Below are 20345 nucleotides of genomic sequence, written 5' to 3'. Positions count from 1 at the left end.
GCTTCATAGACTGTGTTGGGGAGTATTCCGTCTTTTTCTATGTTTTGGAAAAGGTTGAGCAATATAGGTACTAGTTTCTCTTTAAAAGTTTGGTAGAATTCTGATGTGAAGCCATCTGGTCCTGGGCTTTTCTTTTTAGGGAGATTTTGTATAGTTGATGGTATTTCAGAGCTTGATATAGGTCTGTTCAACATTTCCACTTCATTCTGGCTAAGTCTTGGGAGATGACGTGTTTCCAAGTATTGGTCAATTTCCTTCAGATTGTTATATTTCTGGAAATAAAGTTTCTTGTAGTATTCATTAAGGATTTTTTGTCATTTCATACCGTTTCTCATTGACAAGATTAGAGACTTTATTCTTTTTTTCTTGGTTAGGTTGGCCTAAGGTTTATCAATTTTGTTGCTTTTTTCAAAAAACGAACTTTTTGATTTGTTGATCTGTTCTATAATTCTTTTGTTTTCAATCTCATTTAATTCTGCTTAAATTTTGGTTATTTGTTTTCTTCTGCTGGATTTGGGATTGGAATGTTCTTCCTTTTCTAGGTGCTTGAGCTGTCCCATTTAGTTGTTAACTTCCTCTCTTTCCATTCTCTTGAGGAAGGCTTGCAATACTTCCCTCTTAGGACTGCCTTTGTGGTATCCCAGAGGTTCTGATAACTTATATCTTCATTATCATTTTGTTCTAAAAATTTGGTAATTTCCTTCTTGATCTCATCTCTGACCCATCTATCATTCAGCATAAGGTTATTCAGCTTCCATGTTTTTGTACGAGTCTGCAGATTTCTGTTGTTGCTGAGTTCAACTTTTATTCCGTGATGGTCCTAGAAGATGCATGGAATAATTTCTATTCCTTTAAATTTGCTGAGGTTAGATTTGTGGCCTAAGATGTGATCGATTTTGGAGTATGTCCCATGTACTGATGAGAAAAGTGTGTATTCAGTTTTGTTAGGATGAAATGTTCTGTAAATGTCTGATAAGTCCAGAAGCTGAATATTTAAATTTAAATCTAAGATTTCTTTGCTAAGCTTCTTATTGGAGGATCTATCCAACACTGCCAATGGAGTGTTAAAATCTCTGACTATGATGGAGCTGGGAGAGATCAAGTTGCTCATGCCAGTTAGAGTCTCTTTTATAAATTGAGGTGCATTCTGGTTGGGTGCATAGATATTGATAATTGAGATTTAATCATATTGAGTGTTGCCCTTAACAAATATAAAGTGGCCACCTTTATCTTTGGTTACTTTTGTTGGTTTAAAACCTATTGTATCTGTGAATAGAATTGCAATACCTGCTTTTTTCTGCTTTCCATTAGCCTGGAATATAGATGACCATCCCTTCACCCTGAGTCTGTATTTGTCTTTTAAGGTAAGGTGAGATTCTTGTATACAACAAATGTCTGGTCTGAGTTTCTGTATCCAATCAGCCAATCTGTGCCTCTTTAGGGGACAATTTAAGTCATTCAGATTGATTGAAATTATTGATAAGCCTGATGAAATGTTAATTATTGAGTTGTTGGAAAGTCCAGTGGATATTTTTAATCCTTTTGGCTCTGTAGAAGTTAGAGTTTGATCAATAGTTTCTGAGTTAGTTTACTTTTGTGGTGGAGGATTGCACTGGTCATTATGGAGAATAGGTCTAAGAATATCCTGGAGAGCTGGTTTAGTTATGGCAAATTTCTTCAATGCATAGATATCATTAAAGTATTTAATTTCTCCATCATAAATGAAACTCAGTTTAACTGGATACAGGATCCTGGGCTTAAAGTTATTTTGTTTTAAGAGATTACATGTTGATAACCACCTTCTTCTTGCCTGAAAGGTTTCGGCAGAGAGATCTGCAGTTATTTTAATATTCTTCCCTTTGTTGGTTATGGTTTTCTTATGTCTTGCTGCTTTCAAGATTTTCTCTTTCATATTAATTTTAGTGAAGTTAATTATGATGTGTCTGGGGGATGTCTTATTCTGGTTGAGTTGTGCTGGGGTTCTATAGCTGTCTGAAATCTGAATTTCAGGATCTCTTGACCTATCTGGAAAGTTCTCTTTCATAATTTCATACAGAAGAGCTTCTGTGTTTTGCGAAGCAACTTCATCCTCTTCAGGGATTCCTATAAGGTGAATATTAGTTTTCTTCGAATTATTCCAGAGCTCTCTGAGAGAATGATCCATTTTTGCTTTCCATTTCTGATTCTCTTTGGACGTTTGGACATATTCAGAAGCTTTGTCTTCTACATCTGAGATTCTTTCTTCTGTCTCCTGCACTCTGTTACCAGAGATTCTACCATATTTTTCAGATCTTTGAGGGCTGCAATCTCTTGTCTTAATGTTTCAAAATCTTTGGTGGTTTTTTTTTTTTTGAGACAGAGCCTCAAGCTGTCCCCCTGGGTAGAGTGCCGTGGTATTACAGCTCACAGCAACCTCCAACTCCTGGGCTCAAGTGAGTCTCCTGCCTCTGCCTCCCAAATAGCTGGGACCACAGGCGCCCGCCACAACGCCCGGCTATTTTTTGGTTGCAGCCGTCATTGCTGTTTGGCGGGTCCGGGCTGGGGATTCGAACCCGCCACCTTAGGTGTACGTGGCTGGCGCCTTAGCTGGTTGAGATATAGGTCCTGAGCCTCTTTGGTGGTTTTGTCTTTGAATTTGTTGAATTCTTGAGTGAACTTTTGGAATGCTCCTTGAATTTCTACTTCTATCTTTGCCTCTATTTTGTTTATCTTATTTGCAATCCAAATTCTGAATTCAATTTCTGACATCTCAGCCATTTGTCTATAAAGAGGATCTATAGTTTTGTCTACCACATCCTTTCTTGGGGGGGGTTCATGTACTCTGGTTATTCATATCACCAGAGCTTTTCTGCTGATTTTGCCCCATGATTATTTTACCCCATTTGACTTTTCCCCTTGAAGTTTGTCAAGGACCTGAATGGTGTTATGGCCTTAGAGACTGGGGACCTGCTTGGTTTGATGGGGCTAAGTGGCTGTGTCTTATTTTCAGTTGGTCTCTGTCCTACCTTAGTGATTCAGTTACTCTTGGTTGAAGTCTATGCTGTGGAGAAATACTAGCAATTAGGTTGCCTCACCCCCCACAAACAACAATTGGGCAAGGAAAATCAAACCTTCCCTTGACCGTACACCTAGGGTGCCCCTTTGAATAATCCCTGGGTGGTCTGCCAGGTTTATGGGGTCAAAATCAGTTGTCCCAGTTGGCACCAGTTTAAGGTGGAAGAGTTCAAATGTCTCCGTCAGCTAGATAAGAGCGGTCTGCTTGCTGCTCAGATATAACTTGGTCCGGCACTCTGTGACAGCAAAAGGACCCACCCAGCAAATAGATTAGTCTGAGAAGGTTAATACCTCCTTCCCCACCTTGCACCCAGTCACTTGTAATCCCCTATGTCTGTGACCCTATTCATTCCAGTAGGCAACTGCTCCTGGGGTTTACGATTTGCAAAATCAGCCAGAAATCTGAATTCGGCAGGGGGGCCTTGCGTGTTTGAATTAGGCTTCTGTCTGGCTAGATTCCTCTGTAAGTCAGAGGCTGCATTCAGCTCTGGGCAGCGGACAAATAGCATTTTACACTCAGGTGTCAATTCCAGCCTCTGCCTGCCCACTGCCTTTGTCTCATCTGTATTACCCTGAGGGCTGGTGCTAATGGGCTCTTTTTATGGGCTCTTTATTTACAAAAGTTATCAGTGTTCTGCCTGTGGCTGCTGACTGGAACTTCTGGTTGCCCAGAGAGACGGGGCTGGAATGGCGTCAGTTCGCAGCTCAGGATGCCACTGTTGGTGTATTGGCTTCCTCCGAGCCAACTTTCTTCTCCTCACTCCTGTGCCACAGTCAGCACAGAGCAGCACCAGCCCTTTCCACCTCCACTTCTCTCAAGGTGATGCCCAAGAATCTGGACTCCATAGGTAACAAACCTCCACACCTTGGAGTGAGTGAGAAGGGATTCCTCAGAGTTCAGTGTTGCAGGTGGGGAATATATACAGTTTTATACAGTTTTACAGTTTTATGCCTGGCAGGAGGGTGCTGTGGCACGCCAGCAGGGGTAGGAGGTCCAGTTTTTAGGGGCTCTCTCCCATGGGATAGAGTGGGAGGAAGTTTGAACTCTGCTCGCTTGTTTGCATGGAGTAAATTGTGAGCCCTTCTTGTCGGGGGAGGGGACTCCCATCCCCTTGGTGGTGGATTTCGTACCTTTTGGTTGTATTTTTGGGGTCACAGCTCGCCTCAGGAAGGTTGAAGTGTGCTCTTCAATCTTCTCTCTTGGCTCTGCTCTAAACCATCAGCTCCCTTGCTAAACGTCTGTCCTTTAAGCCTCCTTCGAGATGGGAGCTTCTGTAAAAAGCTGGCTGCAGTCCACTATCTTGGCTCCGCCCCCTCATTATTTTCTTTATAGAGGTCCTCCACCTCTTTTGTTAGGTATATTCCTAGGTATTTCATTTTCTTTTCTTTTTAGTGGCTAATATGAAAGGAATGATGTCCTTAATTATTATTTTGCATATACAAAGGCTACTGATCTGTGGGCATTGATTTTATGCTGAGACATTACTATATTTTTTGATCACTTCCAGGAGTCTTGTGGTTGAATCTTTGGTATTCTCTGAGTATAAGATCATATTGTCTGCAAAGAGGGAGGGTTTGACCTCTTCTGCCCCCATCTGGATGCCCTTTGTTTCCTTCTCTTGCCTGATTATATTGGCTAGAACTTCCAGCATTATATTGAATAGTAGTGGTGATAGAGGATGATCTTGTCTGGTTCCAGTTCTAAGTGGAAAAGCTTTCAGTTTTTCTCCATTCAGTACAATATTAGCTGTGGGTTTGTCATAGATGGATTTAATCAGTTTAAGAAATGTGCCACCTTTGCCTGTATTCTGTATTCTTGCCTGTGTTCTTACTGGAAAACGATGTTGAATTTTATTGAATGCTTTTTCTGCATCTATTGAGAGGATCACATGGTCTCTGCTTTTGCTTCTGTTGATATGGTAAATTACATTTATGTATTTTAAACTAGCCTTACATCCCTGGATAAACCTACTTGATTGTGATGAATGATTTTTTAAATGTGTAGCTGTAATTTGTTTTATGACTTTTACTGTAAATCTGTTTTACAGATTTTACTGAGAATTTTTGCATCTATATTCATTAGTGAAATTGGTCTGAAATTCTCTTTGAGTCTTTTCCTGGTTTTGGGATCAGGGTGATATTTGCTTCATAGAATATGTTGAGGAACTTTTTGGAGTAACTCACCTTTTTGGAATAATTTCTGCAGCATGGGTCTATGTTCTTTGAAGGTTTGATACAATTCTGATGTGAACCCATCTGGACCAGGGCATTTTTTTGTTGGAATTTTTTTTTAGAGACAGAGTCTCACTTTGTTGTCCTTAGTAGAATGTCATGGCATCACCATTTACAGCAACCTCCAGCTCTTAGGCTTAGGCAATTCTCTTGCCTCAGCCTCCTGAGTAACTGGGACTACAGCCACCCACCACAATACCCGGCTATTTTTTGTTGTAGTTTGGCCAGGGTGGGGTTTGAACCCGCCACCCTTGGTATATGGGGCTGGCGCCCTACTTACTGAGCCACAGGAAAATTTTTTATTGTTTTTTTGATCTCAGTTCTTGAAATTGGTATGTTGAAGAGATCAATTTCTTTTTGGTTAAGTCTAGGGAAAGGGTGCCATTCCAGGTATTGATCCATTTCTTCAACACTATCAAATTTCTGGGTATAGCGTTTCTTTTAGTACTCAGAGATGATCTCTTAAATCTCTGTGGCATCTGTTGTTATTTCCACTTTATTGTTTCTGGTTGAGATTATTAGAGATTTTACTTTTCTATTTGTGGGTAGTCTGGCCAAAGGTTTATTATTTTATTTATTTTTTCAAAAAAACAATTTTATGTTTCATTAATTTAATGAATGATTTCTTTTGTTTTCAATTTCATTAATTTCTGATTTAATTTTGGTTCTTTCTTTTTTTCTGCTGGGGTTGAGATTAGATTGTTATTCTATTTTCAATTCTGTAAGATGGTTCTTGAGTTTGTTGGTACGCTCACTTTCCATTTTTCTAATGTAGGCATCAAATTCAATAAATTTCCCTCTTAAGACTCCTTTTGCTATATCCACCAGGATTTGGTAACTTGTGTCTTTATTGTTCTCTTGTATCTCTTCCTGAACCCAACTATCATTTAGCATGAGATTGTTTAATTTCAAAGTCTTTGTGTGAGGATGAATGTTTTTGTTGGAGTAGAGTTCCACCTTTATTGCCTGTGGTCTGAGAGGATACAAGGTTTAATTTCTGTTCTATTAATTTTGCTAAAGTTTGTTTTGTATCATAAGACGTGATTGATTTTGGAGTATATACCATGGGCTGACCAGAAAAATGTATATTCCTTAGATTTGGAATGGTATACATGTCTAGTAATCACATTTGTTGTAGAGTCACATTTAAGTCCTTTGCCTTGTTCTTTAGTTTCTGTGTAGAGGATCTGTTCAGTTCTGTCAGAGGGATGTTAAAGTCTCCAACTATTATGGTGTTAAGGAATATCATATTGCTCAGACCTATTAAGGTCTGTTTCATAAATCTGGGAGCATTTAAGTTGGATGTATAAATATTTAAAATTGAAATGTCTTCTTGTTGTATTGTTCCTTTGACCAGTAAAAAGAGTCCATCTTTGTCTTTCTTAACTTTAGGTGCTTTAAATTCACTTGTATCTGAAAATAAGATTGCAACCCTCCTTTCTTCTGATTTCCATTTGCTTGAAATGCTGTTTTCTATACCTTAGCCCTCAGTCTTGATTTGTCTGTCAAGGCTAGGTGTGTCTCCTGGAGACAGCATATGGATGGCTTGTATTTTTTTTTTTTTTTTTTATCTAATCAGCCATTGGAATTCAGTGGTGCTGAATTCAGTGGTGAATTTAGTCCACTGATGTTTATTGAGAGAATTGATAAGCATGGTGAAGTTCTATTCATCTTATTTTATGATAGTCCATTGTGTAGTTTTATCCTTTGCACCACTGTGGTAAATTTTGACCTTTAGTTTCTGGGTGTTTGCTTGGCTGGCGGTCCATTGTGATGGTCAGTATTGAGAATAGGTCGAAGTATTTCCTTAAGAGCTGGTCTTATTGTGGTGAATTTCCTCACTGCTTGTATATCCAGAAAAGATTTGATTTCTCCATCAGTTTTGAAGCTTAGTCTAGCAGGATACAGAATTCTGGGCTGAAAATGCTTTTATTTAAGAATGTTGGCTCAGCGCCTATAGCTCAACCGGCTAAGGCGCCAGCCACGTACACCTAAGGTGGCGGGTTCGAATCCCCAGCCCGGACCCGCCAAACAACAATGACGACTGCAACCAAAAAATAGCCGGGCGTTGTGGCGGGCGCCTGTGGTCCCAGCTACTTGGGAGGCAGAGGCAGGAGACTCGCTTGAGCCCAGGAGTTGGAGGTTGCTGTGAGCTGTAATGCCACGGCACTCTACCCAGGGGGACAGCTTGAAGCTCTGTCTCAAAAAAAAAAAAAAATGTTGAAGGTGACATTGCTCTTCTGGCTTGGAAAATTTTAGTTAAAAAGTCTGCTGTCATCCTAATGGCTCTGCCTCTGTAGGTCAGGTGATGCTTTCTCCTGGCTTCTTATAGAACTTTTTCTTTCATCTTTACTTTGAACAGTTTCATTATAGCAGTGGTTCTCAACCTGTGGGTTGTGACTCCTTTATAACAATGAAAATACATCACAGCATTAGGAAGGTAGAAAACCACTGCATTACAGTGTGTCTTGGAGAGGCTCTGTTTGAGTTGAGATGACCCAGGGTTTGATATCCATCTGAAAGGAGTGTATCAGGATCTTTATTAAAACTTGGGAAGTTTTCATTTATGATAATCTCCAGTAGGGCTTCCATTCCTTTGGGAAAACTTTCTTCCTCTTCAGGGATCCCTACTATTTTTATGCTTGAACACTTAATGGAGTCTCATAGTTCTCCAAATGACTGTTTTCCTTTCTCTCTTCTTTTTCTGCCTTTGTCTACCTGGGTTAACACGAAAACTTTATCCTCTAGCTCTGAGACTCTTTCTTTACCTTGGTCTAACCTATTTATGATACTTTCCACTGCATCTTTACATTCTCCAATTGTCTCCTTCATTTCCTTAAGGTCTGTCATATCCTTTCTATATTCTACTTATCTTTTATCTGACTTTTGGTTCTGTCTTTCCATTTTCTCATCCATTCCTTTTATTGTCTTTACCATCCATATTTTAAATTCCCTTTCTGTCAAATCCATTCATTCTGTATAGGTCGAGTCTTCTGCCATAGCTGCCTCATGGTCCCTTTGGGTAGTTGCTCTGTTTTGGTTTTTCATGTTGCCATGTTGGTTCCTCCTCATGTGTTCTTTCTGCTTGTTCACCTCCTGCCCTCCTTTTCCTTTCTTGCTTCCTCCTTTGCTTCAAATTACTGTGTCTCAGAGCAGCCTAAGCATAGCCAATCTCTTCCTTGTGACTAAATATACAGGAGTCCTTGTTCTAATGTATCAGATTTCCATGTCCTGAGATCACACCCTATATCCAGCTTACCACCTCCTCACTGAGCTACAACTCCTGGTGAGGACACTGTGCCAGTTATGGCTGGGTTTTCTTTCCCCAGTCATACTAGGAGAGCTCAGCTGAACAATCCTTCTGGTCTGCCATGTTGCTCTGCCTCCCTGCTTCTAAGATCTTTCTGATTACTATCAGAATCCAGTTCCCAGTAAGTGTAGACCTGAAGTTTTTGTTCCCTCCTAAATGACAGCTAGAGGAACTCACTTTCTAGACATCACTCACATTCCTCAGCATGTGGCATTCTCCATCGTCAAGCCAAAAATCCTTTTCATACTCCAAATCGCTTTGATTTCCTCTTCTACCCATGAAGGTTCACTTTTCCTACATCCTCACTGACATTCGTACAGCCAATCTGTATACCAAAAGGCAAATACTTTTAAAAAATTATTTATGGGCAAGGCACAGTGGCTCATAACTATAATTCCAGAACTTTAGAAGGCCAAGGAGTAAGGAATTTGAGACTAGCCTGGGGAATATAGTGAGATTTACCAAAAAATAAAAAAAACTGTCCTGGTATGATGGTATGAGCCTATAGTCACAGCTACTCAGAAGGCTGAGGCAGGAGGATTGCTTGAACTCAAGAGTTCAAAGCTGCTGAGAACTAAGGTTACATGATCCTGGGCCCTGCCTTTAAAAATAACAAAAGGCCCTGTATGACTCTCCCTTTTAAAAGAATAAAAAATTTATTATTTTTAACAGAGAAAACAAAACAAAAGTGGATGACATTTTCATAAAATCAGTTTATGCTGACAATTCAAAAATGTACATGCCCATCATAGAAAGTGCAAACAGCACAAACGGGTATACCTCTCCCCAAAGAAAGGTATCTTGTGATCTTTCTAGCAAATTGAAATTTATATATACATATCTATCTCTTCATTTATAGGAACTGCATACTACTATCACTATAGTTCTAAATTTTATATTTTCACTAAATATATTTGGATGTAATATCCACAACTACCTAATTCTGTCAGATGCCATAACTGATTCTCAGTATCTTTATTTGCATTTGTATAACCTGTCTTTAATCAGAGAGTATTTAAATTATTTGAAATTTTGAGAGACACTGCCAAATTTCCTTCCAGAAGTCTGTTACCAATTTATTTACTTTTCTCACACCTTGGTTATAATAGAGTATTTGTTAACTTTTCAGTTAGTCAATAGACTAGATTAAAACAAACAAACAAACAATGTTTTATCATAGTTTTCACCTGTTTTTTAAAATAAGAAGATTAGATACCTTTTTAAATATTTTCCTACCCCAACCTGTGGGTTGGTTGCCTTTTCTTTTGTTTTGCATTATTTTTTTATCATGTTATTTTTATTACTTCTTCATTTCTTATTGGTTTTAATGGACTGATTTAATCAGGAATAATACTTGTTTATCATATGTGTTAAAATTTTCCTTTAATTCATCATTTGACTTATTTTCCATAATACTACCATGATAAATTCATCCAAATTGATCAATTTATTTCTTCATGACTTCCAAATTTTGTTTTGTCTTTACACATGCCTACTGTATTCCAAGATTTCAATATATTTTTCATTTAGTCTTTTTACTTTTTATCACTCTTTCATGCCTTATAGACACTATTTTAGTGACTAGAATAAAGAAATCTAGATTTATTTTTACCAAATAGCTAACCGTTGTCTCAATCTCATTTATTGAATAATTTTTTCATCATACTAATTAAAATAATCTTTAATGTCAGGTATATTTTCATACTAGTTTAGATATATATTCTGTGCATTTTGTCGGTCAAATATTTCCATAGTATTAAAGAATTATTGTAGTTTCAATATTTCTCAAGCTGTTGCCTTGGGTAGAATGCTGTGGCATCACAGCTCACAGCAACCTCCAACTCCTGGGCTTAAGAGATTCTCTTGCCTCAGCCTCCCAAGTAGCTAGGACTACAGGTGCCTGCCACAATGCCCAGCCATTTTTTGGTTGTAGTTGTCATTGCTGTTTGTCAGGCCCAGGGTGGATTCAGACCTGCCAGCTGTGGTGTATGTGGCCAGCACCTTAGCCTCTTGAGCTACAGGCACTGAGCCAATATTTAATATTTTAATATGTGATAGAAACTAGCTACTCCTCATTTATCTTCTTTTTTAAGACTTTTCTGGCTATTCTCTCACTATTTTTAAAATGAAATTTAGTACAATTTTATAAAGCTTCAAAAACAATCCTGTTAATATATGTTAAATCTTAACTTTTGAGTATTGCTACGCAACAGTAAAATTCCTTTATATTTCAGTAAACTTTTAATGTTTTATTTATATAAATTTTTCACATTTGAGAAAACTTTTCTAAATATTTCATCTATTTTTGCTATGGCAAATGAGATATAGTTTTTAATTATGTTTTCTAGCTGATTATGGATTATATAGAGACAAAGATTGATTTTGATTATTAATTTTATTATCAGATACATACTGAATTTTCTTATTATTTATTATAGTTTTGTTTTAATATTTTAGCTCTGATAAGTATTCAAAATTATACTTGCAAGTCATGGTAATGTTACCTCTTCCTTTTCAATGTATATTTCCCTTGTTTCTTTCTTTTGATATGTCCAAAGCAATATTAAATGATCCAGTAATTGTTAAAGTGGACGTCCTTCTTTTGTGATTGATGAAGTTTTTAAAGAGCTTTTATTTGCCATCTATAGAGATAGACATATTTCATTCTCTTTTTGTCTATTAATATGGTCTAACATATGAATTACCTTTAAGGAAAATGGATTTTAATGAAGCCAATTTAAAGGGCACATAACCTGTATCATATCTTAGCAAATCAAAAGGAAATGTTTTATTTTAAGAACTGTTCAAGGTGAAGCAGACATGAATTCTCAGTAGTTAAAATTTAAGCATCTCTAGAGCTCTGTGTATGTGGATCATTATCTTCTCTTTGTTGTCTTAAGAGGCATTATTACCAAGTCCTGGCCAATTAGCTATTTTTCTTTTCTTTTTCATCAAAGCATTTTATATTCTTATTTAAGGAATAACATTGTATGTTTTTAAAGTCAGTTTGCAAACTGAATGATTATTTTTAATTCTATCCCAGCTTTGGAATTCTGTAATTTAAATAAAACCTTTGTATGATCAAGATTTGCACATCATACAACATAATCAAAAGATGCCAGTCTGTAGCTTGTTTATTGTGGAAAAGAGAGTCGACTCTACTCTGTCATTATCGTCTTCTTTCAAGTGTGATATCAAAAGATTTTCTACAAGCAAGAAAGCAAATTTGGGTCAAATTTCACATAAAAAGAATGAAAATAATGCCAAATAATATGTTATTAAGGGGAAAAAATCCTTTCAAATGTCTCAATATCATAATATCAGACTAACCTATTTTCCAAAATAGACTTTCAGAGATGTAAACTATAAAGTATGCTCATTTTGATGCAGAGATTTATTTGAATAACAAATCTCAGTGCTTTTAAATTGAAGAGGAATATATTTTATCAATTATTATTTTCACTCTTTGGCAAACAGATTAAGTAAAATAGCATGGTATTTCAAGGTATTATTTCACAAAACATATCAAAGCAGTATCTACCTTATGAAACATGAGGATAAATGACAGTATTTCCTTTCATCTAATTTTAGTGTGTCATATTCTTTTTTCAGGTTTTCTAATTTATCTAGTTAAAAGATGTCAGCATTACAAGAAAAAAGCATTTGGATAAACAACATACATGATAAGATATAGGTCCTGGAAAAGTTCAGCTCATGAATCCCGAGTTTCATTGTTGGTGAAATAATGGGCAGAACTCCTGGGCAGATTATCCCAGGATTTCTGTGATTTCCTCTTGTATGGCTGTCATTACAGCCTTGCCTTCTATAATTGTGTCTTACACGCTCCCTCATATTGTGAGCTTTTTGGGAGATCTGTGTTTTATAGATGTTAAGGTCTTCCTCAATGCCTGGGCTAAAATAGTGTTGACAATAAATGCTTAGGGTATAGTTATATGACTGTATTATATATCATAAAATACTTTTTTTTCTATAAGGGAAAGATCAGGTTTCAGTGGTAGTAAAGATTATAGGCAACTTCTTAGTAAATGGAAATTAACTTATAAAATTTATGACCAAATTGTTGACTTTTCTCCACTTGTAAATTTAGTCTTGCTCAATTCTGAGATGTAACTCCCGCTGCACTTTTGCACTTTAGGGTCACATTGGACTATGACATTTAAGTAGTTACCAGGGACCTTCCTGGTATACAGTGCTTTGGGTCCTTTTGGTCCCAAATGATAACCAAAGTAAATATTTGACATTGATAATCTTAGCTCATAAAAATAAAACAAGCTACATGCTGTATAAATGATCTCAGAGCACAGAGGAAAAGATGAAGTGTTGTGACCCTCAAGAACCATGAGAACATTTTCATTTCTGAATTTTCCTCTTTCAAGACAAATGATGCCTACGAAAGTCCAACCTATGCTCTTTGGAACAATGAGTTAATATTGTACATCACTTTGTTATTTTTGTTTATAAAGCTTTGTTGCTATTGTTTATTTGAATCTGTATTTAGTTCAGACTGTGTGTAGATGGCTCTTTAAGGAGAGTTTGAAGGTTGGTTAATACTTTAAATGGTAACAATGGCAATCTATCAACACTGGCTATAATTTAATAAATGGTGACAGGGAGAATATTTCACTTGTGATTTTTTTATAGCCTTCTGAAATACTGGAATTGTTGCTTATGTATACTAAATTGTTCTAATCCATTTGGGATATTTGAAATGGCCAATAATTCAATTTGACTATTAGAGCTGCTTATTTAATAAAATGAAGTTAGAGAAAATAGTTCTTATGATTTTTAACCCAGATTACATTACATATTAGTGTTATCCAAGTCAAAATGGAAGAAGATAAGGATATTTATTAGGGAGAGTTTATGCATTTACTATAGACTAACATACTGAGTACTATATAGGGTGTCCATAAAGGTGCACGTGAACTTCAGGGATGCCCTGTATAAAGTAGTTCTAAACAGATATAACGTATTGTCTTTGTCTAAAAGATAATATAGTGATTGCTGGGCATGGTGGCTCAAGCCTATAATCCTAGAACTCTGGGAGGCTGAGGTGGGTGGGCTTGAGCTCAGGAGTTGGAGACCAGCCTGAGCAAGAGATTCCATCTCTGCTAAAAAAGAAAAATTAGCCAGGCATTGTGATGGGCACCAGGGTCCCAGCTACATGGGAGGCTGAGGCAGGAGATCACTTAGGCTCAGGATTTTGAAGTTGCTGTGAGATATGATAATGCCACCACACTCTACCCAGGGCGACATAGTGAGACTCCGTCTCAAAAAAAAAGATAATATAGTTATAGCCACTATAGAATTTCTATTTTTGCTCTTCAAAACACAGAAATTCTATAGTGGCTATAAAAGTTCCCAGGCTCCAATAATTAACTGAGCAGTTAAATGAATGAAAACAGCATGAATAAAATACTAAATGTAAAATCATTAAATTGATTTGAGTCAGAAAGTGAATTAATATTTTAAATCTGATTTACTTCACAGCTCCCAAACCTTGACTGCTCCCACACTATACTGGAGATCTAGGAAGCTGAGTATATGAATAAAAATATGAAGAGTTTCTAAAATAATAAAAACTTTTCATATTCAGATTTAATATTTTCAATAAATTTTATGGCACCCATAAAACATCAAAACCAAAAGTAGTCAATGTTTGTTTTGCCACACTTATGTTTATTTCTAACTATGATATATCAAAAGGAAGTATTACAATGGCCACAAATGAAATCAAGAATACATATGCACATGCATATATGTATATGTATATTTACATACACACACACATATTTTTTGAATTGGGACTTGCTATATTGTTCAGGCTGGTCTTGAACTCCTGGCCTCAAGTAATCCTCCCACCTCAGCTTCCCAAGGAGCTAGGACTACAGGCACGAACCACCTGGGCTAATTTTATTTTAAGTTTTTTTTGAGGCAGAGTCTTGCTGTCTTGACCAAGCTGACCTCAAATGTTAATTAAGAGACTACCTTTTAAAATTACCTTTTGTTTTATAAAGGAACGGAATTGATTATTGTTATTTGCTAAATAAAGCATATAGCTATTTTTAGTTTAACAAAGGAATATAGAAGAGGAATGAATCTGAACTTATTTGGTCAAGAGCCTTTGGTTTGAGTTAATAGGGACTGAATAGCTTAAACAGGTTGCTTTTTATTTTTATTTTTTTTGAGACAGAGTCTCACTCTGTCACCCTGGGTAGAGTGCCATGGCATCACAGCCCACAGCAACCTCCAAATTCTGGGCTTAGGCAATTCTCTTGCCTCAGTCTCCCGAGTAGCTGGGACTTCAGGCGCCCGCCACAATGCCCGTCTAGTTTTTGGTTGTAGTTGTCATTGTTGTTTAGCTGGCCCCAGCCAGATTTGAACCCACCACCCTCAGTGCATGTGGCTGGTGCTGTAACCACTGTGCTACCAGTGCCAAGCCAAACAGATTGCTTTTTAAATGTATTTTGCTTATTTATTTTTTGAAAAGCTATGATAAGCATGTGGATTTATTTGAATAGAATAATTATTTTTTTAACCTTGGTGAGCACCAGAATTTTGGTTTTTTTTTTTTAGACAGAGTTTCACTATGTTGCCTACAGCAACCTCCAACTCTTGGACTTAAGTGATTCTCTTGCCTCAGTCTCCCAAGTAGCTGGGACTACAGATGCTGCCACAACACCCGCCTATTTTTGTCACAGTTGTCATTGTTGTTTTAGCTGGCTTGGGCTGGGTTCCAACCCGCCAACTTTGGAGTATGGTAAACACTATGCTATGGGTGCTGAGCCAGAGAATTTTGGTTTTTTGTTTTAGATGCAGAGTCTTGCTCTGTTGTCTAGGATGAAGTGCAGTGGTGTGATCATAGCTCACTGCAGATTAGAACTCTTTGGCTCAAGCAAATCTCCCATCTCAGCCTTCCAAGTAGCTAGAACTATAGATACATGACACCATGCCTAGCTAATTTTTCTTATTTTGTAGACACGGGTCTTGCTATGCTGTCCAGGCTGGTCTTGAACTCCTCCTAGCCTCAAGTGATCCTCCCTTCTCAGCCTCCCAAAGTGCTGGGAATACAAGCATGAGCCACTGTATCTGGCCAAGGCATTTTTATATTTGTAAAAGTTATTTGTGAAAATAGTTTAAATTAAGCTTGTTATGAGTGTTAGCAATTTCTTCCTGCACTGACACACCTTCCTTTATTTCCTGTTCTCTAGAAGCAACTCATTTTTCAACTTTTAAAATATGTTTTCTGCCATACTGCTAAATAATAGGTAACTTTGGAAAATCAATATTCACGTGTCTTCCGCAGATTCATCACTGAACTCAGCAGATGCAGGCATGTTTCCAATATGTTGGTTTTGTTAAGGCTAATTTTGTTAAGACTAATTCTCAGGTTTGACATATGAGAATGACCAATTTGTTGTCATTCCTTATGGGTATACTCTTATTTTTCTTTTTGACATAATCTTTGGTTTTCCTGGAGTTAGTAATTGTTTTGGCTTTTTGTACGCATATGTTTCTTTGTATTCATCACCAATCATAAACTCTGCTCCAGATTACGTGTAAATATTCTATCATATGTTAAAAATTGCGACAGATTCCATTGGTTTCATCTTACTGTACAGTTCTCACTTGGAATCTTTGGAAAGGCTTAAATCTGGATCCACTGTTACTTAGGCATACTGCTCATGACATCCTTAGGTTTTCTCTTATAAATAAGTATCTCTTTTGCCTCTCTTGGGTTGGACAACTTACCTCCTGGATTTACTTTATCTTTGTTTTCTGCCAGTATGTTACTTAGAAGGTATTATTGTAGGAACTACATATACATGGTAGGAATTGTTTTTACATATTGGAAAATACCTTTATTCTACTCTAACTGATGATTCAGTAATCTATACGACTTTGACTTAGAGCATTTCTCTCAGAATTTTAAAAGCATTTCCTCTTTTGTCTTCTAGCTGTCAGTTTTGCTATCCAGAAGTTTTGTGTTAGTTTGATTCTAAATTCTCTATCTGATATAGATATATTTGTTCCTCTCTCTGGTAGCTCAAAGGATTCTCCATTTCCAATATAAAATTCCAAATGCTGTTTCTTGGACAGTATCCATTTTCATCCATTATTCTGGGAATTAATAGCTGTTTCAATCTGGAACCTCACATCTATATGTTCTGAAAATTTTCTTGAATTATTCTGTTGATGACTTTTCTCCAATTTTGGTGATATCTCTGAAACTTCTATTATCATGGTTAATGTAGATTAAAAAACAATTTTTTCCTTTGTATTTTGCATTTCTATACTTTTGTTTTTCTTTCTGAGAGTTTTTTTATACAAAGTTTGGCTTTCTGGTGTCATATTTTTAATCTCCAAGAGCCATTTTTTTTTATTCTTCAAATGTTCTTTTCTTAAAGTAAAATACTCTTGATTTTACATTATAGAATAAATTTAAGATTATTGATAACAAAGTTTATTGAAAGCTTTGGCTCAAATAGTTGTAGAATTTCATAATATGAGAATTATAGTCAAAGAATCATCTAACTAATCTTTGTCCTGAAATATTTTTACAGCTAACACTTGAATTGTATAACATTATTTCACTCAATGTTTAGGTGTGGCACTTTAATCAAAGTTTTCCTGAGTTACAGTTTGAGCCTGTAAGTACCTAACCTTAGTTTGCTAAACCAGATTTCTAGATGTTTATGAGCAATTTCTAATCAGGTTAATGAACTGGCATCCTTCTTTGTTACCTCGTCTACATTTTCTTGTGTAGCAGTACTTCTTTTGCTGATTATGTGAATTTTTAAAGTTTCTTTCCATGGATGGAATACAACAGTGACATATTTTTCCTCCTTTCTCACTACTTAACAAAATACCTAAAACATAAGGCAGACCTCCCCACCACAGTGAAATTAGTAGATTTATTTGGCAGAGCTGGACCTCTGACATAGCACATATGCATTATGAAGTGTGAGATATTGCGTACAGATGGTGAATAGAGAGTGAACTCACAGAACCCACTTGCCTTACTCAGTGGGCATCTGCTGTTGTATCCCTCTTTCTAGTCCAGTCTTTGAAGCTTTTCTGGAGTCATAGAACCTTGCTAAATGAACTCACTTTGGTATCTCCTAGGAGTTGAGTCTGTTGGCACAAACCAGTCACCTAGGTGTTTACTTATCTCAGTTTTTGATATTACATTTTAAGAAGGATTTTCTCTACTTTCATTCAGGTAGATACAGCTATTCTTTTCTCTATTGGTAGAAAACCATTGAATTCTAGCACCTTTATGACTACTAGTCCTGAGACAACCTCTTCCCTACCTAGTTAAGTACTTCTTCCCCACTTGTTTTAAATATTTAAAGAAGCACTGGATTAATGTGTTTTGTGGTACAAGATTAACATCCTGAGTTTGGGACAAGTTTTATGAGTACGTATTACAACCAGCTGCCAAACTAGACGAGGCCATGAAGATAACATGCTAAAACTGCCCTTTATTGTAGGTAATGTACACATACCCATATATTCATATTTTTAAACCCCTTGCTTGATATTTATTACTTGGCAGAAAATTGCTAGTTAAATGACCATTGCTGATATCCATTTAAAAAGAACTGGACATTTGTAGTAAATACATAAGATTAATCATTATGGACCTTTGGTAATTTGGGGGGTCTGGAATGATATCAAGGTAAAATATGATGGGTTATTTAATTCTGCATGTTGCTTAATGTCTCCCTGTCTGTGCATGCCAGAATTTTATTCCTTATAGTTATATATATTAGCAAGGCATTTAATATCTCAAGAAGTACTCATAGGAATAAATTTTGACCATGACATAGCTGGAGTGTCTGATTTGGACCATAGGTACTCCGGTTTATGAATTAGCTTTATTTTGAGGAGCCTTAGGGAATTTAGATGATTCTGAGAGCTTTGTGGCTACATAAGAAAAGAGCAGTCCAGAAATTCTGACGATTACTTGTCCAACCAAAATTTGAGGGTTCTCAGCAAGGTAGCTCAAATTCCTAGAATCTGGCCAACAACTCAACTCCTAAGGATCAAATCATAATATCAGCCTGAGAGAGCAAGTGAACTTTCTCTTCACTCCTAATTGATATAATGTGAGCTTCTATAACTGGAATTCATATAGTGTAACTAGAATTCTGAAATGCACTAGAGTATTGAATATATCAACCTATCTTCTGTGGAGATTTATTTAATGTCTTTGACAAAGAATTCTATTTTGGTCAGTGTCTAAAAGGTCTGATAGGCATCACTGGTACAAACTTTAGGACCTCCCTGAGATGCAAACATTTCTGGTCAAAGAAGCTCAGATGGGGCTTCCACTAGAGCATATTCCCCACTGCCCTAGCCCAGTCTGCTTGTCTTCTCTCCCAGTAGCTCTTTCTCTCTCTATCTCTTATTATCTTTATTTGCCTTTCTTTCCCTTCCATAAAATATTATGAGCCCTCATCTTTGTATATTATATTTGTCTTCATCTTTAAAATTGCTAAATAAAGCAATCTATCATCTATTTAATACAAAACTTGGTGCTTTGCAATGTGTTATTTAATTCAATCCTCACAACAACATTCCAAGATTAGTTAGGCTTGTTTTCCAAGCTGTGATCTGTGTGTGTTTGCAACTATGTGTGTGTTTAAGACAAAGTAATTTTCTTAGACCAGCTTTAAATGTGGAATGCCACCTTTTAATTGGATTGAGAAAGTATAACACCTACTGGACCATCTTAGACATTTCCTCTGTAATCATTTAGACCCTATTTTAATGTGTATTTCTCAGAATAATGGGGGTTTCATTCTAATGCAAACAGTTTTTAAAAGTTTATGTTAAACTGAAAGCCCCAGAATGAATTAAAATCACAAAGATAACAGAGTATAGTGATCCATCATTTAGACTGAGCATCTTTATTTCTACTTCTTTTTTTTTCTTGTGTGTGTGGAGGATACTTCTATGAAGTAAAAAGACATTGCATCTGCTGTGTTTAGCTAGTACTGCTGATACTGTTTTAGTAAAGACTTGTCACCATGAAAATCAAAAGCAGACACATCATTTAAAATCCCACAATTAAGTCTATATATGCTTGTCAGCAGCACAGCTGTGGCATCTTTGATAATGTGGGTGATATATGTTTTCTTCTCAGCTTACTGAGGCTGTGGTAATGGAAGCCAAGCTGAAACATCAAAGAAAAGAGGTTTTCCTTTGTAGGAAAACATCATTACATTTTCACACCATTAGGGTGACAGAAGCATAGCACCTCCTCTGCATGAAGTAGATGCTTTTGATTATTTTTTCAAACTAAACACAGACTAAGAAGCATGTAATGCTGATCATTATTTGTATATGTATTAATACCACAGGCCCCAAATAATGCCCATGGACTACTTCATTAACATTTTTAAGGAAATGGGTGGTATGTTAAAGAACTCACTAATTGAAAACTCATTTTAATTATTAGCAGTTACTAAGGCGTATCAGCATCTACTTTTATGTCTTTTAAAAGACATTCCCTTTAAAACTTGAAGTTTTCATCATGATGGCCTCATAAAAGTCAGCCTCAGCAATTATTAAAGTGAGGCCATCAGGCAATTTAATCTCCAACTGAAATCAGGACAAGATGCTAAGAAATGACAGGAATGCCTATTATTCTACTTTTCTCCATGTTGTTAATGAACCATTTTACTAAATAAAAGGTACCTATGCTTTAGAAACTGAACTT

This window comes from Otolemur garnettii, unplaced genomic scaffold (assembly GCF_000181295.1).
Source record: "Otolemur garnettii isolate 467f Iridium unplaced genomic scaffold, OtoGar3 scaffold00005, whole genome shotgun sequence".
Classification (NCBI taxonomy): Eukaryota; Metazoa; Chordata; class Mammalia; order Primates; family Galagidae; genus Otolemur; species Otolemur garnettii.
The sequence above is the reverse complement of the archived record's forward strand: the minus strand, read 5'-3'. Positions refer to the sequence as shown.